Raw genomic sequence first — 14,035 nt, 5'->3', positions numbered from 1 at the left:
CTTACAAAGATAAACATACATCTACCATGTGATCCAGTCATTCTACTTTTTGGTATTTGCCCAGGAGAAATGAATGCTTATGTCCAAAGACTTTTACAGGGATTTTCATAGCATTTTTATTCATAATAGCCAAAAAGTGATAACACAACTCCAGTATCTGTCAACAAATAAACAAATTGTAGTACTGATATATCCATACAATGGAACGATACTCAGCAATAAAAAGAAACAAATCATGCCTGGCCTGTGGTGGTGCAGTGGATAGAGTACTGACCCAGAACACTGAAATCACTGGTTTGAGAACCTGGGTTTCCTCAGTCAAGGCACATACTACAAGCAACCAATGAACAGCTAGAATGAAGTAACTGCTTCTTGCTCACTCCTCTGTAGAATCAGTAAAATCTCAAAACAAACAAATCATTGACACATATAACAACCTGGAGTAATCTCAAAATAATTATGCTAAAAACAGAAATAAAATGGTTCCATTTATAAAATTATAAAATTCAACAAAATGCAAAATAACATTAGTGATGTAAAACGTATCAGTAGTTGCTTGAGGGTAGGCAGTGGCAGGTATAAAGGAATGACAGAGGCACAAGGAAACTTCTTTTGGGAGTGATGGATATGTTCACTATATTGAACGTAGCAATAGTTTCACAGGTATATACATATACATACATACATCAAAATATCAATCTGTACACTTTAAATACATGGATGTTAATTATACCTTAATAAACCTTTTCTTAAAAAACACAAACCACTTTACGGGCATAATGCTTACACAAAATACTTTATATTCACTTTTGTTTTGTTTTTTCTTTTCTTCTTGTTAGCCAGAGAGAGAGAGAGAGAGAGAGAGAGAGAGAGAGAAGATGAGAAGCATCAACTCGTAGTTGTGTCACTTTAGTTGTTCACTGACCACTTCTCATATGTGCCTTGACCAGGGGGCTCCAGCTGAGCCAGTTACCTTTGCTCAAGCCATCAATGTCTGGGCTCAATCCAGCAACCCTGAGCTCTCTCTGGTGAGCTTATACTCAAGCCAGAGGAGCCTGTGCTCAAGCTGGCAACCTCGGAGTTTCGAGGCTGGGACGTCAGCACCCCATGTTGATGCTCTATCCACTGCACCAAAACTGACCAGGCATGTTCACTTTTGTTTTTACTTGTCAATGAACACTTGTAAGACTACATTATGAGGCTGATAAGACCTTACCCCGAGAAGCACAGTACAGGGAACAGCTGAAAACAACCAAACACGTTTCGGTTCAGAATGAATTTATGTGGTTCTTGATATAACTGTGTGGGCACCTTCTTGTCCTGTCAAGTTCAGCAAATTCTGCAAATTTCTAGTCACTTAACAGCTCAGGAGTATATAAGTCAGCTATGCATCTAAAGTACTTACTTATCTATGTTTTTAGAACAAAGCTTAATGGCAGTATTCTGGCTGGGGATTTAGGAAACCTTAACCCTATCTTTAATAAACTTTTGAACCATGAGGCATAGAAGAGTTTGTCTTCCATAACTCAGGCTAATATTATAGATAATGAAGTTGCTATAGTTCAGTGATTCATTCAAAGGATGAGGAAGTGAGAGTCATTGTCTGTATTAATTTGAGGTAGAAATAGTTCATACTACAATAAAGAACTGATTGTTTATCTGCCTCTTCATAGGTACTTTCCCCACCCTCTTTATCCAACAGTATCTTTGGGTTAGGATGAGATCCTATTTCAAACACATGCATACCCAACTGAACAATAGCAGGTACTATCAATCTACATTCAAGCACTGCAGGTACTAAGCTGGGATCTGAGCGAATTTCTGTATTTTAAATTCAAGAGGTTGGTGTCCATCAGCCTGCTTTGTGAATTAACAGTAAGAGATTTTTTTTTTTCCATTCTTGAAACAAATGAAATAGAGCAGTGGTTTTCAACCTTTTTACACTTGGGGACCAGTGAAAATAGGCGGCTTATTTCAATGACCACTAAGGCAGAAATCACATTGAACATAAGCAAATTTGACTAAGATCACTGGGTCTATGATCTTCATACAACATCAGAGCGTTTAACTCTTTCATGAACTAAATTTCTGGTGGACTGGTCCATGGACTGGCAGTTGAAAAACACTGAATTAGAGGACACTGAATAGAAGAATTATATTAAAAAGAACTTGTGGATGTGGTAACTATCTGAATAAAGCCCCCCACTGCCTAATTCAGCACTACATAAGATAGGACATATTGGTTATTGAAAATCTATTTTTCACAAGAATAGATACACCTACATTTAGCTAGTTATCACACTATTTAGTAATCTGATTCCTTATGTACCTATTTTTAAAACTACTACAAAATTGTTTTGGTACATAAAATCAACCACTTTCACAATTTACAAAAATTGTAGTATTTTACTCTTTTAATATACATGCATTCAAACTTCAATTGATAGAATACTTCAATGCAAAACATCACAAAAGGGACATTTCAAATTATATCTAGAATGCTTGCTATTATTTGAAAGTAACAAGATCTTGTTCTTATATGGACATTGTTACATTGATAGATATGATGGTAGATCACACATAATTCAGGGATGCTAGAAATGTTAAAGGCATTGGCTATTCAGCCTCCCTAGGACGCAAGCTAAATGGTTTTCAGCAAAATACTGAAGACAAACCTGAAGTTTAGGACATCCCTAAAATAAAGAGTAATTTGGCAATACTCACCAAAATAAAAAATGTATATATCCTTTGACCCAGTACTTCCATTTTTAGGAACTGACTTTATGTGTACAAAATGTCCTATTAACAAATATTTTATCATAGCAACAAAATTAATGAACTAGATCGGCCTAGCGTGCGGAGGACCCAGGTTCGATTCCGGCCAGGGCACACAGGAGAAGCGCCCATTTGCTTCTCCACCCTTCCACCGCGCTTTCCTCTCTGTCTCTCTCTTCCCCTCCCGCAGCCAAGGCTTCATTGGAGCAAAGATGGCCCGGGCGCTGGGGATGGCTCTGTGGCCTCTGCCTCAGGCGCTAGAGTGGCTCTGGTCACAACATGGCGACGCCCAGGATGGGCAGAGCGTCGCCCCATGGTGGGCATGCCGGGTGGATCCCGGTCGGGCGCATGCGGGAGTCTGTCTGACTGTCTCTCTCTGTTTCCAGCTTCAGAAAAATGAAAAAAAAAAAAAGAAAAAGAAAAAAAAATTAATGAACTAGAATTAGACTGTCCATTAATATGGAGGCTAGTTAAATGACCTGTGGTAGTAAGAGAGGCTGTATACTTGGTAGTATTAAGATAGCAATTCTTTAGGCCCTGGCCAGCTGGCTCAGTGGCAGAGCATTGGCCTTGGCGTATGGAAGTCCCGGGTTCAATTCCCAGCCAGGGCACCCAGGAGAGGCGACCATCTGCTTCTCCACCCGTCCCCCTCTTCTTTCTATCTCTCTCTTCCCCTCCCAAAGCCAAGGAAGGCTCTATTGGAGCAAAGGTGGCCTGGGTGCTGAGGATGGCTTCATTGCCTCTGCCTCAGGTGCTAGAATGGCTCCAGATGCAATGAAGCAATACCCTAGAATGGGCAGAGCATCGGCCTCTGGTGGGCTTGCTGGGTGGATCCTGTTTGGGTACATGTGGGAGTCTGTCTCTCTGCCTCCCCACAGGAAAATAAAAAAAGACAGCAATTTTTTGGAAAGATACTACCTGGATTCAAATACCAAGTCCTATTATTTACGAGTTATGTGACTTTGTTGGGCATTTAACCATCCCATGCCTAATTTGATTCATTTGTTAAATGAAAATAAAAATAATACCTATCTTACAAGGTTGTTGTAAGTAACAGTTACTGCCTGATCGTTTACTAAAAAAAAACTGTAACAATTTGCATCTCTAGTACATCTAATGAGGAAATCTTTTACCACATATACCTGCTAGTAATACGTTTATCACTTAACTTTTGCTAATCAGAAAAGAATATTCTATTGTTAGTATACTAATTACTAGTGAAGTTACACTATTTTTCATAAGTTTGTTAATATCTGATTTCTCTTCTGTGAAGTTCTGGTCATATGTTTTATTCATGTTTATATTGTGTGAACTTTTTCTTAATAGCAATAGTTCCTTAAAATGTTTACTTATTATCTGTTATTTATATTTCAAACATATTTTCTAATCTGCTTTGTCCTTTATTTTTGCAATTGAAAAATTCTTAATTTCTATGTAGTTTTATAATTTATGTTTACTTTTATGACTTTTAGGTTTCCTATCTTGCTTTAAAAGGTCATATCAATACATCTAGATGGAATGTATGAAGAAAATTTAGGAGTTTAATATTTTTAATATTTTACTGTTTATATTTGAGCTTTTATTTTTTTACTAAGATGACTTACTACTCCATTTTTATATTTAAGTTTTTAATCATCTGAACTGGTTTTTGTCAATGCTGCAAAGTACTTGCTCAATTTTATTTTCTTCTAGACAGATAAGCTGTGTCAGTTATTTTTACCATATATGTGCCCTTATTTCCCATTGGATTGAAATATATTGTGTCATGTATTAAATTCCTTTATATGAGGGCTTCTGGTCAAGACTGTGGAGTTGGTAAGTGCAGTACTTATATACTCCCAAAACCACATCAAAATTACAACTACACTACAGAACAACCATCATTCAGAACTGACAATCTAGCTGAACACAAGTCCTACAACTAAGGATATAAAGAAGACACCACATCGAGACTGGTAGGAGGGGCAGAGCCTTGGACTGAGGTGGTCCCGAACTCACCTGCAGTCCTTAAAAATCAAGAAGCCCTGGCTAAGCAGGTAGCTTGGTTAGAGCACCATCCTGATACGCCAAGGTTGCGGGTTTGATCCCTGGTCAGGGCACACACAAGAATCAGCCAATGAGTGCATAAATAAGTAGAACAACAAATCGATGTTTCTATCCCTTTCTCCCTCCCCCTCAAAAGAAAAAAAAATTCGGGCAAGTTATCTCCATTGCACAGGTCCCCCCTAAAGATTGGTGTCCCAGCTCCACACTAGGCCCTCCAGTCCAGGGTTCCAGTGACAGGAAGAGAAGTCGCCATACTTCTTGCTGTGGAAACCAGCAAGGATTGTGGATGAGCGAGAAAGAGGGCTCCTGGAGTCCCAGGCGACTCCTCTTAAAGGGACCATGCACAGATTTATTCAAACTCACTCGCTGGGGCAGCAGCTCAAAAGGTTTCTGGAACATATAAGGAGAAACTGATTTGTCCACTGATGGCTGGAGGGGCAGCTTTCTCCCAGACAGAAGTGTTGGCAGAGGCTATCATTCCTTTGCTGAGCCCTCTACCCACAGGGCCAGCAGATGGGAGCCATATCTGAGTTTCTATCAACCTGGCTTTACCTAACACTTACCTAAAGTTTCTATCAACACTTTACCTAAACCTGGTGATTCCCTGAGATGGTACCCACCCAAATTGTGGACCCACCCAAGCCATTTCCACTGGTATTACCATAAAAATGGCCTGTCTTGGCTCTTGCTGGAAACTTACCATATTTTCACTCCATAAGACACACACACACACCCCCCCCCAAAGTGGAGGGAAATGACCGTGAATCTTATGGAGCGAAAAATACAGCATTTTATTAAAGGCTTTGGTTTGCAGCTTGGCCTCTCATGGGCACCTCCAAGCCCAACACAAGTAGCAGCCATCTGTAGATCGCTTTGTAGCTTGTGCCAGGTGGTCCCAAGCACCTTGGCTGCACCTCCCGGGAAGCCCCAGAGTTTGCATACGCAGTGGACAGTTCGAGACTACACCAGAGCACCAGCCAACCACCGCCATGAGTGGCAGACTGGTAAGCACCGGAGCCTCTTCCAGGGAGTTCTACCCAGTGGTGTACGCCCCGGAAGAGCAGATACTCTCCATGGTCCCAGCCAGTCATGGAACCAATATGCCTGGGGGTAAATACTTCCTAATGAAGTGCCAACAATAGTCAAGGCTCAACTAAAACAGATGGAAACACACCCCTAACAAAGGCGAGGGAGGGTGGCCGCACCTGAAGCACCCATCTCAGGCTCCTGGGGAGGCTGTCCCATTTGGCCCTGAAGGACACCTACTACATAAGACACTATCTGGAACTGGGAGATGTAGCTTCTCTACCTAATACACAGAAACAAACACAGGGAGACAGGCAAAATAAGGAGACAAAGAAATATGACCCTCCCCCAAAAAAACACTTGAACAAAAAATAAAGACAAGAAATTCATCAGGTGCAGAGTTCAAAACACTGGTTATAAGGACGCTCCATAAACTTAGTAAGAACTTTAAAAGTATAAAAGAGGACATGGAAAACATAAAAAAGTACCAGTCAGAAATAAAGGCTACACTAACTGAAATGCATAACTGACAGGGAGTCAACAAGAGAGTAGATGAAGCTGAGAATCAAATCCGTGATTTGGAGGCTGGCCTGTGGTGGCAAAGCAAATAGAACGTAGCCATGGAACACTGAGGTTGATGGTTGGAAACCCTGGCCTTGCCCTGTCAGGCATATACAACAAACAACAAGCAAGCAAGTGAAGCAACTGACCATGGCTGGGTGCTCAGTGGTAGAGCATCAACCCAGCATGTGGACGTTCTGGGTTCAATTCCCAGTCAGGGCATACAGGAGAGGAGACCATCTGCTTCTCCCCCCTCCCACAGCCATGACTTGATTGATTTGAGCACCCTGGCAACTTGAGGATAGCTCCTTCAAAGCCTCTGCCTCAGGCGCTAAAAACAACTCAGTTGCTAGCGGCTCCAGATGGGCAGAGTATTGGCCCCAGGCGGGAGTTGCCTGGTGAATCCCAGCCTCCGTGCATGCAGGAGTCTGTCTCCATATGTTCCCTACTCTCACTTGAAAAATAAGTAAGTAAGTAAATGAAATGAAGCAACTACTTCTCGTTCCCCACCCCTCTAAAATCAATAAAATCTTTAAAAAAAATTCAGTGATTTGGTCTATAAGAAAGTATAAACACATAATTAGAACAGAAAAACTATTAAAACATTAAACTCCTAAATTTTCTTCATACGTTCCATCTAGATGTAGTGATATGACCCTTTAAAGACAGGAAACCTAAAAGACATAAAAGTAAACAGATTATAAAACTTTATTTATAATAAATAAACTGAAACAAATTATGAGACCATCAGAAATTTGAACTGACTAAATGGATATTTGGCAAGATTAAGGAAATACTAAATTTTGATGTTTCTGTATAATGACAAAAACATTCCTTTATATGCTAGAGTTTACTTCTGCTTTTTAAAATTTTGCTATACTTACATAAGCATAAGAATATATCCACACTTTAAAAATTAAAAACCTTATTTAGTGATTGGGTTAAGTCAAAACATTTTCACTTAAGCCCTGGCTGGTTGGCTCAGTGATAGACCGTCGGCCTGGCGTGCAGGAGTCCCAGGTTCGATTCCCGGCCAGGGCACACAGGAGAAGTGCCCATCGGCTTCTCCACCCCTCCCCCTCTCCTTCCTCTCTGTCTCTCTCTTCCCCTCCCGCAGCCAGGGCTCCACTGGAGCAAAGTTGGCCCGGGCGCTGAGAATGGCTCTGTGGCCTCTGCCTCAGGCGCTAGAATGGCTCTGGTTGCGGCAGAGCATCGCCCCTTGGTGGGCGTGCCGGGTGGATCCCGGTCGGGCGCATGCGGGAGTCTGTCTGACTGCCTCCCCGTTTCCAACTTCAGAAAAATACAAAAAAAAAAAACCCATTTTCACTTAAGATATCCAACTAATTATGAAGAAATCATTATACAAATATCTTAATTTTCTTTTTTCACCTTCTTTTCCAAATGAGAGGAGGGGAGATAGAGAGACAGTCTCCCACATGTGCCCTGACCAGGATACACCTGACAACCCCTGCTTGGAGCTGATGCTCTGCCCATCTGGGGCCATGCTCTCAACAAGCTAATTTTAGCACCTGAGAAGGCTCCATGAAGTCGTCCTCAGCACCCAGGGCTGATGTGCTCGATCCAATCCAGCCATGGCTGCAGGAAGGGAAGACAGAGAGAGGGATGGAGAAGCAGATAGTCGCTTCTCCTGTGTGCCCTGACTGGGAATCGAACTCAGACATCCACACACTTGGCCAATGCTCTACCACTGAGCAAAGTGGCCAGGCGTATCTTAATTTTCCATGTCAAATTAAAAACATTTTCTGCCCAAAGCCATGACTATTGAATGTACAAAATCAAATATACACAAGGTATAGCAATAATTTTTTTTTTTTTTTGTATTTTTCTGAAGCTGGAAACAGGGAGAGACAGTCAGACAGACTCCCGCATGCGCCCGACCGGGATCCACCCGGCACGCCCACCAGAAGCGACGCTCTGCCCACCAGGGGGCGATGCTCTGCCCCTCCGGGGTGTCGCTCTGCTGCAACCAGAGCCACTCTAGCGCCTGGGGCAGAGGCCAAGGAGCCATCCCCAGCGCCCGGGCCATCTTTGCTCCAATGGAGCCTTGGCTGTGGGAGGGGAAGAGAGACAGAGAGGAAGGGGAGGGGTGGAGAAGCAAATGGGCGCTTCTCCTATGTGCCCTGGCCAGGAATCGAACCCGGGTCCCCCGCACACCAGGCTGACGCTCTACCGCTGAGCCAACCGGCCAGGGCCTATAGCAATAAATTTCACATCATTTTTCATCTAATCTAGAGACAATTCTTGATTTTTATGCATTTCCTTCCATCTTTTTCAATATGTATATATAATCACTACTACATATATACAACTTTATCATCCTCTTTCTTTTATTTTATAAGTATTTTTGTAAAAGATTTTATTGATTTTATGGGGGGGAGTAAGAAATGTCAATTTAGAATTGCTTCACTTTTGTTGTTCGTTGCTTGAGGTACGTGGCCTGATTGGGAAAGCTAAGGGTTTTCAATCAGTGACCTCAGCATTCCAGGTTGTCACTTTATCCACTGCGCCACCACAGGTCAGAAAAGTATTTTCTCTTTAAAAATTATTGATTTAATGCTTTTAGAGAGAGAGGAAGGGAGAGAGAGAAACATCAATCTTTTGTTTCACTTATTTATGCATTCATTGGTTCATTCTTGTATGTGCCCAGACCAGGGATTGAACCTGCAACCTTGGCGTAAAATGACAAAGCTATAACCAACTGAGCTATCTAGCCAGGATCATAAGTATTTATATTTTCTGTTAGTCTTCTCTATTGTACTTTTAAATAAACAGTTTAAAAAGTTAAGTTAAAAAGTAACTAAAACAAAGTCTGGTTGTTTTTCATTGCTCAAGCAGAGCGGGAGCTCTTCCGCATCATACCTGCATTACCCATTTTATTCCCAAAGAAATAAGCTTAATTATTTTTCAGAAAAGAAACCAAACATGGAATGTTGTAGGTATAATTTTTCAAAAGGCTTAACTCCCAAGGAACAATTGCTTCAACTGGTAGGTAGCATTAAGATTCAAAAGTGAGGCCCTGGCTGGTTAGCTCAGTCCATAAGAGCATTGGCCTGAAAAAATAGAGGTTGTGGGTTTGATCCCTAGTCAGGACACACAAGGGAAGCAACCAAAAAATGCACGACTGAGTGGAACAACAAATGCTTCCCCCCTTCTTCCTCCCCTTTTTCTCCCCTCCTCTCTCTGTTTCTCTAATAAGCAATAAAAATTAAAGCCCTGGCTAGATAGCTCAGTTGGAACATTGTCCTAGACCTAGAGCACAGAGGTTGCTGGATTTGACTCTCCTGTCAGGGCACATACAGGAGCAGCTCCATGTTCCTGTCTCTCTCCCTCCCTGCCCCTCTCAAAAAATTAAAAAATTCACGATTTAGCCTGACCAGGCAGTGCACAGTGGATATAAGAGCGTCAAACTGGGACACAGAGGATCCAGGTTTGATAGCCCAAGGTCGCCAGTTTGAGCACGAGCTCATCCAGCTTGAGCATAGGGTCACTGGCTTGAGCGTGGAATCATAGACATGACCCATGGTTGCTGGCTTGAGCTCAAAAGTCGCTGGCTTGAACAAGGGGTCACTCGTTCTGCTGTAGCCCCCGGGTCAAGACACATATGAGAAAGCAATCAATGAACAACTAAGGAGCCGCAAGGAAAAATTGATGTTTCTCATCTCTCTCCCTTCCTGTCTCTCTGTCCCTGTGTCACAAAAAAATTTAAAAAATTAAAGATTCAAAAGTGAAAATGTTATTGCAGTAAGCTAGTCAAATGTTGATATCAAAAGAAAAAAAGCAACAAAAGAAAGCATAGGTTGAATCTGAAAACACCAATGAAATGCCTTTTTTTTGTTTGTTTTTTACAGAGACAGAGAGAGTCAGAGAGAGGGATAGATAGGGACAGACAGACAGGAACAGAGAGAGATAAGAAGCATCAATCATTAGTTTTTCCTTGCAACACCTTAAGTTGTTGATTCCTTTCTCATATGTGCCTTGACCGCGGGCCTTCAGCAGATCGAGTAACCCCTTGCTCCAAGCCAGTGATCTTGAGTCCAAGCTGGTGAGCTTTGCTCAAACCAGATAGATGAGCCTGCGCTCAAGCTGGCGACCTCGGGATCTCGAACCTGGGTCCTCCACATCCCAGTGCAACGCTCTATCCACTGCGCCACCGCCTGGTCAGGCGCCATCAATTTTTTTTTTTTTTTTTTTCCATTTTTCTGAAGCTGGAAACGGGGAGAGACAGTCAGACAGACTCCCGCATGCGCCCGACCGGGATCCACCCGGCACGCCCACCAGGGGCGACGCTCTGCCCACCAGGGGGCAATGCTCTGCCCATCCTGGGCGTCAACATGTTGCGACCAGAGCCATTCTAGCGCCTGAGGCAGAGGCCACAGAGCCATCCCCAGCGCCCGGGCCATCTTTGCTCCAATGGAGCCTTGGCTGCGGGAGGGGAAGAGAGAGACAGAGAGGAAAGCGCGGCGGAGGGGTGGAGAAGCAAATAGGCGCTTCTCCTGTGTGCCCTGGCCGGGAATTGAACCCGGGTCCTCCGCACGCTAGGCCCAATTTTTAAAAACTATTTGCAATTGCGATTTATTAAATAGGTCTAACTATGAACAAATATAAGAAAGGGAAGTTTCAAATCAATTAAAGTAATCCCTAGGTAATTAAATTCACAACAGTTACTAATTTTAAAGATGGCTTTAATAGTTTCTGGTAAAAATAAAGATTTATTACCATGAACATACACATCCACTGTATTTCAGCTGTCTTTATAAAAACACACACTATATATATATTTACTATGTACATAATATGTATACACTATATATAATATATGAGAATACACTTATTAAGCCAAAGTCACTTTCATTTTACAATAAAAAAACAGAATAAACTTTTAAAGTTTCTACAGAAAGCCAGGGCTGAGTAGCTCAGTTGGTTGGAGCATCCTCCCCATGCACCAGGCGGTAGATTTAATCCCCAGAGGGCACAAAAAAACCTCAACCAATGAATGTATGAATGACCAGAACTCTTTCTCCCCCCACTTCCTCTCCTCTTAAAATAATTAAAGTTTCTATTGAAAAAAATTAAATAAAAAACATAGTTACTGACTACAATCTTAATTTTACTACAATAGAGAATCTGACATTAAAAAGAATATTCAATAATCTCTTAAGAAATTTTTCCCTTAGAACAAATGAGTAATAATTTTTTTTCAGGATTAAGGTGAAACATAAACTCATGATAGCTGTACTTCAATTACTGTTTAATTTACTGATATTTTCCAATACAAAACTACTAATCCTTGTGAATCATCTCAATGTAGGAAGGAAAAAAATTTATTTTAACTGATGTCTCCACTATGTTCTCTACATTCCTATGTCAACATCATATGAGGATAAAAATAGGATAAAAACATAAAAGGCAACATTTTTAAACATACGCATGTACTAAAAACTGCCTGTGTTACTGGCCTGTGCAATTTTAATGTATTTCTATAATCCATTGTAGGGATAATTTAGAAACAGAAGAACTACATCTTTAAGTTGATTCCACATACAAATGATCATATGCTTTGGAAAATCTTTTTATAGAAAATATTAAGTCGCCTGACCAGACAGTAGTGCATTGGCTAAGCATCAGACTGGGACTGAGGACCCAGGTTCAAAACCCTGAGGTCGCCAGTTTGAGCGTGGGCTATCCGGCTTAAGCTTGGGCTCACCAACTTGAGTGTGGGGTCACTGGCTTGAGAGTGGGATCACAGACACAACCGACCCCATGGTTGCTGACTTGAGCCCAAAGGTCACTGGCTTGAGCAAGGGATCACTGGCTCTACTGTAGTCCCCTAGTCAAAGCACATATGAGAAAGCAATCAATGAACAACTAAGGTGCCTCAACAAAGACTTGATGCTTCTCATCTCTCTCCATCCTGTCTGTGTGTCCCTATCTGTCCCTCTCTCTGTAGCCAAAAAAAAAAAAAGTCATAGCAGTTGCCAAAATAATGAGATTGATGTTTATATTTCTCAGTTTCTACTAATAAATATGTTTTAGAATCTCTGCTAAAAGTACATTTTTCTTTCTCCTCTATTTTTTTTTTGAATGGGCTCATTATAAACTCTAGTTCCTCAATACCTCCCACACTTCTTTTCAAATTCTACTCCTTTCTCCACACCCCAAGCCTGTTACTCAATTTTATAAAATGTCTTAAGTCTCCTTTACAAAGTAGAGTTGGGCAAAAGTTGCTCATACAGAAAACAATACAATAATTAATAAATAATAAAAGATAAGATCTGTTCCACATACTCACAACTATAAACCTATTTTTGCCCCACACTGTATGTATGAGGCCCTTTGCATTCATGATCATATTTAATAGCATCTATGGTAAACTGTCCAAGGTCACAAAGCTTAAATAAGGGGTAGAAGTAGGTTCAGAACTTGAACACAGGTCTATGATAGGGAAATCTATTGTGGTCAAGTCTGTACTATATTGCTTTACATTTAAATACTACTTAGGTTTTAAATACGTACACAAAGGTTACTACAGTTTAATCTCATTTTAACTCACATTGACTTTCACAGGAAGATTCCTAAGTATAAAAACCTTAATGCACACCCCAGTTTTACTCAGAAGAGCAGGTAACTAAAATGGCAGAGGTGAACAATGATCCTCTTTTAGCTTAGTGCTGTATCAGTTGTTGCCTGTACAGGCCTTTTTTTTTTTTTTTTTTTTTTTTAAATTGATTTTAGAGAGAGAGGAAGAAAGAAAAGGAAACATCGATTTATTGTTTCACCTATTCATGCATTCATTAGTAGCTTCATGACGTGCCCTGACCAGGGATGGAAGCTGCAACCCTGTTGTATCGGGATGATGCCCTAACCAACTGAGCTACCTGGCCAGGGCCCCAAACCACTTTTCATTAAGTACAACTCACTCCCCTTCCTTTCACTATTATCCAGATATGTTGTGAAAATAAGTTGGTTACTGCATTAAGAAAGTCTTTCTAAGGTTTGTGTCTATTGTACTGATCATGACTTGGTTATTACCAATTTATATTTGAAAGCTAATACTTAGTGCACAACCTTAGAAGGAACTATGATCCACAAGAGCTTTAAAAGTAGTTTACCGCACTTCCCCATGTATAAGACGCACGTTATTTCGAAAAATTTGGGGTCTAAGAACTGGGTGCACCTTATACAGTGATTGTAGTTTTTCTACTTGCATTTTTTTGCTTTTTTGCACTTGTTTTTATTTTTTTATTTTATTTTTTTAATTTTTATTTTATTTATCCATTTTAGAGAGAAGAGAGAGAGAGAGAGAGACAGGGGGGAGGAGCTGGAAGCATCAACTCCCACATGTGCCTTGACCAGGCAAGCCCAGGGTTTTGAACCGGCGACCTCAGCATTTCCAGGTCAACGCTTTATCCACTGTGCCACCACAGGTCAGGCGCACTTGTTTTTATACTCGTTGAAGACAGTGATTTGTCATCAGACACAGATGAGGGCAAGCTAAGGGATGGGGGTTCTGACAGTGATGAGGAGTTGTATGAATTTTATGATAAAACGAGTTCAATAACTTTATGTAATATATATATATTTTAAATTTTGGGCCCCAAAATTAGAG

At 41.1% G+C, this 14,035-nt stretch overlaps 1 protein-coding gene across 3 annotated transcripts in view; it reads right to left on the bottom strand.

The window, feature by feature from the left end:
- Nucleotides 1-14,035, bottom strand: part of ATP6V1A (ATPase H+ transporting V1 subunit A) — a 68,998-nt gene that overhangs the window by 51,560 nt on the left and 3,403 nt on the right. The window lies entirely within an intron of this gene.

The sequence above is a fragment of the Saccopteryx bilineata genome, chromosome 8 (assembly GCF_036850765.1).
Source record: "Saccopteryx bilineata isolate mSacBil1 chromosome 8, mSacBil1_pri_phased_curated, whole genome shotgun sequence".
Taxonomy (NCBI): domain Eukaryota; kingdom Metazoa; phylum Chordata; class Mammalia; order Chiroptera; family Emballonuridae; genus Saccopteryx; species Saccopteryx bilineata.
The sequence above is the reverse complement of the archived record's forward strand: the minus strand, read 5'-3'. Positions and strand labels throughout refer to the sequence as shown.